Source organism: Phyllostomus hastatus, unplaced genomic scaffold (assembly GCF_019186645.2).
Source record: "Phyllostomus hastatus isolate PE091 unplaced genomic scaffold, TTU_PhHast_1.1 phas_contig_81, whole genome shotgun sequence".
Classification (NCBI taxonomy): Eukaryota; Metazoa; Chordata; class Mammalia; order Chiroptera; family Phyllostomidae; genus Phyllostomus; species Phyllostomus hastatus.
In genome coordinates this window covers 1,617,356-1,628,819 of record NW_025333962.1, presented here as the reverse complement: position 1 = coordinate 1,628,819, position 11,464 = coordinate 1,617,356, and the positions used below count along the sequence as shown (strand labels likewise).

Here is an 11,464-nt window from a genome sequence, read left to right as displayed (position 1 = left end):
AGTAACAAACATTCGTGAGATCATGGTGCTAAAACCAGTGTGAATAGCATTCCCATCTGGGATGAGCTAGGGAAGCTGTGCTCAGGCAGGGGCTCTGCTGACTTCAGCTGGGTTTGTTCTTGCAGAACTGGGTGAATTAGGGCTGGCTCAGCTGGAGTGGCTCTGCTCCACATGTCCCTCGTCCCTTACCTGGTGGCTAATCAACGCACACATGTCTCACTGAAATGACAAAGTCTCAGCAGTCAGGAAGAAACGGGTGCTTTGAAGGATTAGAACAAGCATGCTGTCACTTTTGCCTCATCCCTGGAGCCAGAGCAAATCACAGTGCCAAACTCCAAGTCAAGAGGCTGGGAGATGTCCTTTGCTTCTTTAGTGGCAGAAACTGCACAGCCCTTGCTTGGCGAAGGGCATGGGTAGGTGCAGGAAGGGATGAAAGGGCCAGGCCCCTGCATGGAGTCTACACCAGCCCTCAGTCTCAGCTGCAGTTGTTCGTGTCCCTGCTGCGTGTTGAATGTCTTCACCTCACCTTACATCTCAGGCCCCCAGGTCTTATCTGATCAGGATATTTGGCTTAAAGCCGGGATCTTGTAACTGTGTCCTATGGAGACTCCTCTAGGCTTCACAGCTTAGATCTGAATGAGGAGTTGTTGGATGCCCCTGTGCTCAGCAGAGTGGTGGACAGAGAGCACTGGGCCACAGTTCTGTTAGAAAACTGGGGACACAGAACAGTTGCAAGCCAGGGCAATTCTTGGGGAGTGTTCCCTGAAATCCGTGACTTGGGGTGGCTCCCAGGCCACTGTTCTCTGGGCTCTGTCCCCTGAGAACACCTTCCCTTTTCACATGTTCATCCCTGGCTTTGGCCACTTCTGAAGGACACCGGGACACGACAATGTCCTCAGTGCGCTTCCTGCCTGAGAAAGTCAGCGGCCCCACAGGCCTTTCTACACTTTGCATTATCTCAGTCAATGCTTTTGCGAACACAGTTCCTTTAAAAAAATGGGTTTTCTATGCTGTTAGTCCAGGTACCAACAGCCATGCCCACATTTCCTTAGGAAATGGGCCTCCTTCTCATCCTGCTGATGGGCAGGGCCTGCGTGTCCTAAAAGCCTGCTTGTGTAGCTCAAGAATCTACTTGGCACACCTTAGTTTTTCCAGAGGTCCTGACAAAAGGCATCTCTCCCACAGTGTTTATTTGCTTGGTACCCTGAGGCCACGTCTGTCTAATGCACCATGTGAGTCTGGCTCATTCCCACCCTGGACTTTGAGCTGTGTCCTCAATGTGATCCCAGCCAGGGCTGAACCCTCCTGTGCAGTGTGCTTTGGAGATGAGAGCTCCTGAGATCCTGCTGGCCCCTCCCACACAGAGCCCCTTACTCTGCAGATTCCCACAGGGAGACAGGTGCACACACATATTCACAGCACGCACACACTCAGCCCAGGTGTGGGTTAGAAGGGGAGTGCACACCGGGGAGGTGACAAGGAGGGGAGGAGAAAGAGGTGGAAGTCAGGTCTCCAGGAGCATGCAGCCTCATGGCACCAAGCTCAGGACCCATAGATGGGGAGGGGGAACACAAGCTGCTGGGCAGGGCATCCCTAGGGTCCCAGAGCAAGGTCCCCAGTAAGGGGTGCATAAGAGGCAACCAGAGGTTGATGTTCCTTTTCCTCTCTTTCTCCCTCCCTTCCCCTCTCTAGAAAACTGAATAAATAAAATCTTAAAAAAAAATAAAAAGCCTGGCTCTGGACTAGAATTTCACAGGTGAGTCCTCCCCAGTTCACCACACAGAATTCCTTCTTTTCTCATCCTAGTTATTCTGGAGCCACACCACCTACTACAGAAGCCACCTGTGGCTGTGAACCCTTGAACTGCGGCTGGGGAATCAAATTTTTAATTTTATTTCATTTTAATTAATTATCATGGATAACTGATATCAGTTCCACATAGGAAGACTTTCTGATGTTGTTAAGTTGAAGGTCAGCATATGTTAAACTTATTCAGTTGTAGATTCTTTTCAGCTTTTTAAAAATTTACATGAAGCAAACTAAAAGTCATTACTTCGGGTGCACAGTTCTTTGAGTTTTAAGGAATGTACAGAGCTCTGTAATCAAGAGCACACACGGGTGCAAACAGGTCTGTCCCCCAAAATGTCCCTCCTGCTTCTCCTTTTTAGCTAAACCCTTCCCCCACCCCTCCACCCCGCAACCACTGATCTGTCCTCTGTCTTCGTAGTTTTTTTTTAAGTTCTTTTGTTTCGTAGCACCTAGGAATGAGCGGCCAGAGGGGAAATAAAGGCAGGGCCCTCGCCATTACAGTCTAACCAAGAACGTAACACAGGAGGCCAGGAGCAGAGGAAGACCTGTCTCACCAGCTGACAGCAGCCTTGGGCTCCGTTTTGGTAAGCTTGCTGTCCCCAGAGCTGCAGGCAAAACAGCCCAGGAGGAGGGGAGAGTCCCTAAGACAGTACTGAGGAAAGCGGCTTCTGTAAGGATCTCACATTGCCGGGCATCCTGAATGTCACAAGCAGGAATTGTACAGGAAGTGGGGATGGTCCTTGAGATTCTATGCTGGGAAAGGGAGCTTCTGTAACAACTTCACCAACCGAGATGAAGAGCCTTTACTAACTGAGAGAGAAAGTCTTTGTAGGTGTACATTATTCCCAAAGAGGAGAAGGAAGGGAACCTAGAAGCCAGCTGAGGTACATAAACCCTGAACCCCAGTAGTCAGCGCACTTAGATTAGCTAAGTATCCACTTGTAGCCTTGGCTCAAGTGTGTAGAACAAACTTACTAACAACTTTATTTCCTCTATAGGTGGGGTATTGAGACTAGCCAGGTGCCTGCTATGGCTTCGTGCTTGTATGTACTTCATAAATAAACCTGCTACCTCATTGCCACTATATGTGTTGTCTCTCGCTTGAATTATTCTCTTGTGAGCAAGTCAAGCAGCAGGTGGGGGAGGAAGGCCTCCTGACTCAGGTCTCTCTCTCCCCATCTGTAACACTTAATCTTTTATGCTCAATCACTCCACCGTGCAATCTGCCCCAAAGCTGCCAGCCTGCTCTGTCCATGTGTCTGTCCCTATATTGCTTGTTAGTTCAGTTTGTTCATTAGAGTCCACATATGAGTGAAGTCACATGTCTTTCTCTGACTTGTGTTCCCAAGATGAAGGGCTGCCCACACTGGCCACTGGGCAGATGAACTCCCAGAGGGGCCAGAGAAGTTTCCAGCAAACAAGCATCCTGTCTTCCCTTTAAGCACCCATGAAACTGCATTTCTAGGTCCCAAAGACCTTTCTCCAATCAAGGAATACAAAGATGAGTTTGGAAAGCCAAACACCCAGGAAGGATTTAATGAAGGGTTGTGGGAAATAGAAAATAACCCAGGAGTAAAGTTCACTGGATGTGAAGCAATTCAGCAAGGGGGCTCTTCAGAATCTGGGGAGGGGGGGGCAATGAGGCCGAAGATGATGGGCAGGGAAAATGGAAAAGGCAAAAGGAAGAAAAAAAGCTGGCTTGGAAAGGAAAAGTCCTATACTTCAGAGAAATCCTTAAACAGTCTCTGAAATCTCCAGGAGGTGGACATAACAAGGGCTGCAAAAAAGAGGAAAGCCAAAGTGGCCAGAGGTGGAGGTGCAGCTGTGCCACTGGAAACACCAGTTCAGACTTGCAGAAAACCAGTGAAGGGACCTGGCTTTCATAATGGATGCGGTGTGCTCAGAGAAAGCACAAGGACGCTGTGTGTTTGGTTGTCTGCTACTCCTGGATTTGATGGGAACCAACACTGCCCTTGTTGTCACAGAACCACAGTGTGCATGCACATTATTCGCAGTCCTCTGTTTGTGCTTAAGAAAAACAAACACTTTTTAGCCTTTTCTAAAGTGACTGATTTAATTTCATGCTATTTGGTTGCATGAAGTTGCCCTTAACCACTAAAGATTATCAAGATTTCTGCACAAACTTACACCTTCCTGTCTAGGACCCTTTCATCGAGGCAGTTGTGTTCTTAAGCCCCTGCCTTTACTCTGCCACCACCAAATGGTTAAACATAAATCCACACCTAAAAAAATGACCACTAACATGGTGCACATTTCCTCTCTGCAACAGAACCCAGGAACCAATCCTAGACATTGGCATATTGAAGATGAATTATAATTGTTCTTTGTTTTCAAAAAATATATATATTAAATAAAAATGGGCAAAGGCTCTGAATAGACACTTTTCCAAAGAAGACACACAGATGGCCAATAGACATGAAAGGATGCTCAATGTCACTAATCATCAGAGAGGTGCAAATTAAAACCACAATGAGATATCACCTCTCACCTGTCACAATGGCTATCATCAGGAAATCAACAAACAATAAATGCTGGTGAGGACATGGAGGAAAAGGATCCTTACTGCACTATTGGTGGAATGCAGACTGGTGCAGCCCCTGTGGAAAATGGTATGGAGTTGCCTCAAAAAATTAAAAATGGAACTGCCTTATGATCCAGCAATTCCAGTTCTGGGAAGTTATCTGAAGAAACCCAAAACACTGATTTCAAAGAATATACTCACCCTGTGTTCACTGCAGCATTGTTTACAATAGCAAAGACCTGGAAGCAGCCCAAGTGTCCATCACTGGATGAGTGATTAAAAAAGCTGTGGTAAATTTACACGATGAAATATTACTTGGCCATAAAAAAGAAGAAAATTTTACCCTTTGTGACAGCATGGATAGACCTGGAGAACATTATGCTAAGTGAAATAAGCCAGTCAGAAAAAGACAAATACCATATATTTCACTCATATGTTGAATCTAATGAACAAAATGAAGAAGCAAAATAGAGACAGACTCTCAGAGCGTGAGCTAACAGCTCCATATTTGTATATGTTGCAAAATGATCACCACACTAAGTCTAATTAACATCTGTCCCCATACACAGTTACAGAATCTTTTTTTCTTGTGACAAAAACTGTTAGGATCTACTCTCTTAGCAGTAATAAGTTTATTGTTCATTGTAATATTATTGTGATTCTAAAATTATTTTATGTATTTTTTCAGATAGAGCAAACAGTGTATACTCATTTTATAAGAAATTGAAATTTTTACTGTTGGGGAAAACAGATGCAAATATTAAATTTTAAAGATAAAAAACCCTGTGATGTTAAATTTTAACTGGAAATTTAACTCATGTGAATTTCATGTATTAACTCATGATTAAGTTGTGTGTGTGTGTGTCTGTGTTTCTCTGCTCTGTCCACTAAAAGGACTGAGAGCAACAATATCTCAGTAACAAAAGCACATCTAAACGCAGATACCAGATCTTGGTTTCTATAAATTATTGGTTGGCCAAAAATTTCATTTGTGTGTTTTTTTCTATAAGGTGACTCTAGTAGCACTTAGTTGTCTTTAACTTCATTCAAAACAATTTTGTTAGATTGTGTTGTGACAGCTGTCATATCAGTGTGCATTTAAAAGAAAACTTATCAAAATTGGAGAACTTTTGTGTAGCCATTTTAATATTGAAGATAGAAGAAAATATGTGACTTTTTTTACCTTTTATGCTTTATTATTTCAAGAAAGGTAAAAACACAAATGAAACATAAAAAGATCTGTGCAGTATATGGAGAAGATGCTGTGATTGATCGAATGTGTCACAAGTCGTTTGTGAAGTTTCATGCTGGAGATTCCTAGCTGGATGGTGCTCCACACTTGGGTAGACCAGTTGAAACTGATACAATCAAATCGAGATATTAACTGAGAGGAGTCAATGTTATACCATGCGGGAGATGGCTGACATACTCAAAATATCCAAATCAGTCAAGTTACTGGTGAAAATGAAAAATGTGTTTTTTATTTTACAAAAAAAAAGAACAGAGATTTTGGCCAACCTAGTAAAAGAAATCAGGTCGCTCAATGAAGTGACTGATTCCAGGTGGGGGCAGAACAAGCACAAGCAAGGCTGTGACAGTCTGTTGCTTCCGGCAGCCAGAAAGCTCAGAGATAAGAGCCTTCACATCCAAAACCACAGGAGTCCTCTTAATGGGGCTCTCACTATCTCAAATTTGGGGTAATTAAAACATTATGTACCTATACTGATACTCAAAAGAGCAAAAATGAAGGGAGAAACTACGGGAAATCTCTTCTTTTAGCAGAAGAATATTAGGAAATAGAAGAGTGATCAAATCAGAAAATCATCACTTTGCCAGCCTCCATGTAAAAACTGATTCAGGCAAAAATGATGAATGGATGCTGTGCTAACCAACACCCCTAGCTGACAGGTGTTGAGAAGCAGGAAGCTCACCGGCCTGCGCTGGCACCCACCGGAGACTCAGCAGATACACGGCGGGGGAAAGGCACTTGTACAAGGGAGACACCTGGCAGCAACCCCCTGAGCCAAGTGATCGCTGATACTTGTCTTTGATGTGACACAATGTAAAGAGCACACACCACTCATGGACAGACTATTTATGTCAGAAGTATATAACCTGAATTAACATGAGACAAAAAAAACAGGCTAATTATACCCAGAAGCAAAACATTCTACAAACCACACTGCCTGGACTCTTTGAAAAGAGTCGTCAATGAAACAAACAAAAATGAAAAGGTTGGGGGTGAGGGGTGCTGTTTTAGATTTAAAAACTAAGGAGACATAACAATGAATGAAGAGACTCAATTAACCCTCAGTTACAGTAACAGGCCACGAAAGCCATTTGGGACAACGGGGACTTGAAGTGGACCATGTGAGATGACATTATGGAATTATTAATTTCTTAGGTGTGGAAGAGAGAGCACGGCAATTCAGGAAGACGACATTGCATGCATCCCGAGCAGTTAGTAGTCAAGTGTAAGGATGTCTGCCACACATTTTCAATGGCTCAGGGGGAAAAGCATACACGTATCTTTAAAGTGAAAATGAGGGTCACATCTGTATCACAAGACTGTGGAGTAAAGGGAACCATGAATATGAAGGGCTCGCACTGTGGCTGGCCAGGCAAACCCTCCGGGACAAACTCCACTCGGTGACCACTTCCTCTATAAAGCAGCCCCTCCCCTGGTCAGCTGGAGAAAGCCTGTGATGGGATGAAGGCTGTATTAAGACCTTGTATCTCGGGCTGGTGATCCCTCAAATGTGCCGGGAGCCAGAGCTGCCTCCTCTCCCGGGCAGTCACACTGCCCTGCCTCAGGTTTGCAGGCTGTGGGGAAGCCCTCTGGGGAGGCTGAGCCCAGCCCTCCCAGTTTGGCCCTGTATATGCACAGCACCTTGGAACCGTGACTGAGAAGACATCCTAAGAGTGCAGGATGGCACAGGGCAGGCAGACTCACAGATCAGTCCTGGTCTCCTGAGACACCTGCTGGACAAGCCAACCAACTCAGGTGACAGATAACACAGACAAGATGGAGAAGAGGGAAGGGAAATCTGGACTATGTAAAGTATCCCTCCAACCAAACAAACCCAGATTTTCACAAATGAGATTATTTCCAAGGTAGAAAAAGGTACTGAGCAACTTATGGAACACTAACGCCTATCTGTGAAGCTGAAACAGATTTTTTAAATATATGTTTTATCAAACACATTCAGCACAAAAGTTTTAAGCAATGCAAATAAATTCAGGAAGATAATTATGCCAATTTTGAGAGCATCAGATTTGGAACTCTTTAATCATGTATAAGGTTCTTGACAGTCTAGCTCCAGCATCTTTCGGGTTTTGTCTCTGACCACTCTCTGACAAGTGCTCCTTGGCAGGCTGGGCAGCCTGCCGTCCATCAGCAAACTGCTTTCCACCCGTCAGTGATGAGATATGTAAAGAAATAGAAAGTTAGCACTTTGAAACATTTATATCATGTGATCATTTTTCTAGTAATTCACTCTAATTGGATTTTATAAAGTATTGGTCCCGGCAGATTAGAAATTTAAGAAAACAGAACAAACAGACATGTCCCTTCACCACAGCTGCTAGAGCTTTAAGAAGCACAGCCTGAGACACACCCCTGCCCCCACCTGAGACTCCAGACTCACCATCACTGACCCTTTGTCACTCTAAACATGCTGTTTGTTTCCTTTCCCAGGGTTTTCTTTCCCTTACACAACAGCAATTTTCAACCCATGTGCCACAAGAATTTCTAATGCATGCAATACCCAACTATTTAGTCAGGGGCACTAACTTCTCTTCCTTTAAGCTGTCAAATTAAAAAACTGACAACAGCTAGCACAGCGATAGCCATCTGGTGTGAATGAATCAAAATATACCTACTCTTTTTGCCAGATTGGCAAAAAATCTATTTTTTGGTGTGCTACAGAATTTTGGTAACTACTTTATATGTGCTGAGATGAAAAAGGTTGCAAGTCACTGTCCTATTGTATTAAACCCGGACCTGTCTCAACCAGCTTTCTAACTGCTATTTCAGGTTGCAAAATTCCACTTATTTATTCAGTCATGAAATGTTTCAAAGGTTCACTATAAACTTCATATAAATTTTTAAAGTATGAATATCAAACAGTAGTCTTTCCCTCTTCCTGTGACTATCTATATTTGGTAGTCAAATGTCATTTCAGACGACAATTTGCTGGATCACTTGGATGCTAAACCTTATTTTCTCATGTTTAAGGTTGGCATCAAAATATAAACACTAAATGATTCACACCTTCCAGAAATGTTCTACCAATTACTGCTAACATTTAGCAAAATTTGTATGGAATACATTTCTTAATGCCAGACTGCAACCTCTAAATCAGAACCCCCGTATAGATGAGGAAGGTCTGTCCAAACCTAGAGGCCTCCAAACACTTGCCACCCAAGACAGAAAATTTACAGGGAAACTCACAACACAGCAGACCAAAAGAACAAAGCCAACAGCAAGGAGTCCGGCTGAGAAGGCTTAGGAGAGACGGGCACGAGGGGAAAGGGCTGCATTCAGCAAGGCAGCGCACTAATGGTTAGGCCAAAGTCTATGATCAGCATTTCAGTAACAGACTGTTAGGTACTCTATCTAATTTGTGGTTTTTCACAGAGTTTTGTTTTTAAAAGAGACAGCACTGGGTCCAAACCAAAGCCAATGTCCATAGTATTTATTCTCTCCCGAGCCAAAGAAAAACTGCAGCATCCCACAGAACCTGAATCCCCGTATTCTCAAATAAAACCAGGTCCAAAGATATATGATTCTATTGGACATGCAGGTAAGCCCAGAAGTGGACACATCCTCCCAGCAGGAGCAGTACTGCAGAGACCATAGGTGACAGAAGGACACCACACCCTCTGTCATTGTAGCAATGCTTGGTGCTAACATGAGGGAACATGTTCAAATAACACAGCCTCTCCCCTCCGCCCAGCTTGATTTATAATCACAGCCTAGCCTCCCTCAGTGGTCACCCTCTCCCCCACTCCTCTGTCTGGGGTGGGGGGCTGGTGTGGGAGGAGAGATGCAGACACAGCACACATGTACCACGCACTCTCCATGGGGCCTCGGAAAAGACAGCAGCAGCATGTGACCCTGGTTGATTTGGGAACTGCAGTCACCTTCACCTTGTGTAGGGAATTCTCAAATCATAATTCCCGTGACTTTGTTTTTGAACAAATGCAACAACAGTTACTATTCATCAGTTACCACTGAGCACCTTAAAGACGCCATTTCATTTTCTCTTTATTAAGTAGATACCATCATTGTCCCCATTTGACAGGTAAAGAAACTGAACTGGAGTCTGAGTGGAACTGCTGCTTCTAAGGAGAAGCAGGATTCCTAGGTTAACATTTAACACTCGGGCTTTTCTCTTCTCTGCCAAAGCCTGAGATCCACACACCTCATAGATCGGACACATGTTGTTCTGGCTGCCAGCTTGCAGGAGTCGATCGGATTCGTACAGTAGCAACTTTAACAGTTACAGCAAGTGACCAGTTCTCCCCCTGGCATGAGCTGCCTCTATCCACCCTTTCCCCACAGGCCACCAAAAATCCTTCCCGAGTCCCTGCCAAGGTAAGTTCTAGGTGTCTGGGTGCTTGGGGGAAAAAAGATTTGATTATAGCAGGTATTACTGTATCAGTAATTGCTTGAATCTGAAACAGTCTCAGCAAAGAACTTTCTGAGCTCATCATTCATTTCATTCTAAGGTCATCAAAAAAATCTAACAGCAAGGATTTCTTAATTTTCTAGGTAGGGCAGTGCAGGTGTTGGTATTTCATGGAAATGCCCAGGTGGGCTATTCCAGGCGTCCCGTCCCTCTCCTGGATTTGGTCGATTTTTCAAGAATATCGGGGGGGAGTGTATTCTTGGCAGCGCCTTCAGTGAACAACAAAGCAGGAAGAGGCTGGTGTACCCCCATACCCCTGGCTCTTATGCAGTCACTGGCAGTGCCAAAGGCTAGTACTAGCTGGAGCAGGAGCAAAGGGGACATGGGAAAGTGAGAGCAAAAGTGGAGGGAAAAGGAAGAGCTGGGGGAATGAGGAGGAGGAAGAGGAGGAACTGGGGAAGAAAGAGAAGTGTAACTCTCAGGGGTGGGGAATAAGACCCGTCCTGTGACAAAGGCTCAAGTCTCCCCTCAACCACAGGAAGGGCCAATGTTCCAAACAGCATACAAGTGATATTTCAAAGATTCTTCTCTGTATTTTTGTAAAACAAGAAAAGCACAAAGGTTCACATTTTACTTACCTAGGATTGACCAGGAATGTGACATGACTCTAAAAGTCACAGGAGTTTTGCACAAAGCTAAGTGCACAGACACACACAGAAACAGGCAGATAGTTGGTGGGTGGACTCCAGCAACAGAACATATGAACAACACATGACACCACTGTAGCTCTCTCCCCATCTCTCAGTGGGGAGAAGACTTAAGAATTTCTTTTACCTTAGAAATTATCTGTCTCTGCAATATACACACAATGAACACTTTAAAACCGAAACCACACACCAGGGCTTAGCTCAGACGGAGTTCTCTCACTGAGGTGCCCTGCTCACCTCAGCCAGATGTACTCCTCCAGGCTCTGAACCCCTCAGCCTCTCACTCCCTTCTCTTTTATGGCCTTCAACACAGGCAGACACCATAGAGTGAATTTGGAGGTGCGTCAGTGGCTTTGTCATCTATTTCTGTGTGTTTTAGAAAAATTATTTCCTTACCAAATTTTGGTGTTTCTCATCTTCAAATGGGGTTAATCACATGGGGGAGAACAGATATTTTTGATTGCCATTTTATGACTTTAGTAACTGAGACTCAGAGAAGTTAGTTTGACTAAACTTCAAAGCTAATAATGAAAATATTTCTTTTTTAAGGTTTTATCTATTTATTTTTTAGAGAGAGGGGAAGGGAGGGAGAAAGAGAGGGAGAAAAACATCAATGTGTGGTCCCTACCTCTCATGTGGCCCCTGCTAGGGACCTAGCCCTCAACCCAGGCATGTACCCTGACTGGGAATTGAACCAGTTACCCTTTGGTTTGCAGCCCACACTCAATCCATTGAGCTACACCAGCCAGGGCCAAAGCTGATAATGAAAATAT

General features: G+C 44.3%; 1 pseudogene; it reads left to right on the top strand.

The window, feature by feature from the left end:
- Nucleotides 1-3,158: 3,158 nt before the first annotated feature.
- Nucleotides 3,159-3,695, top strand: LOC123826547 (annotated as a pseudogene).
- Nucleotides 3,696-11,464: the final 7,769 nt, after the last annotated feature.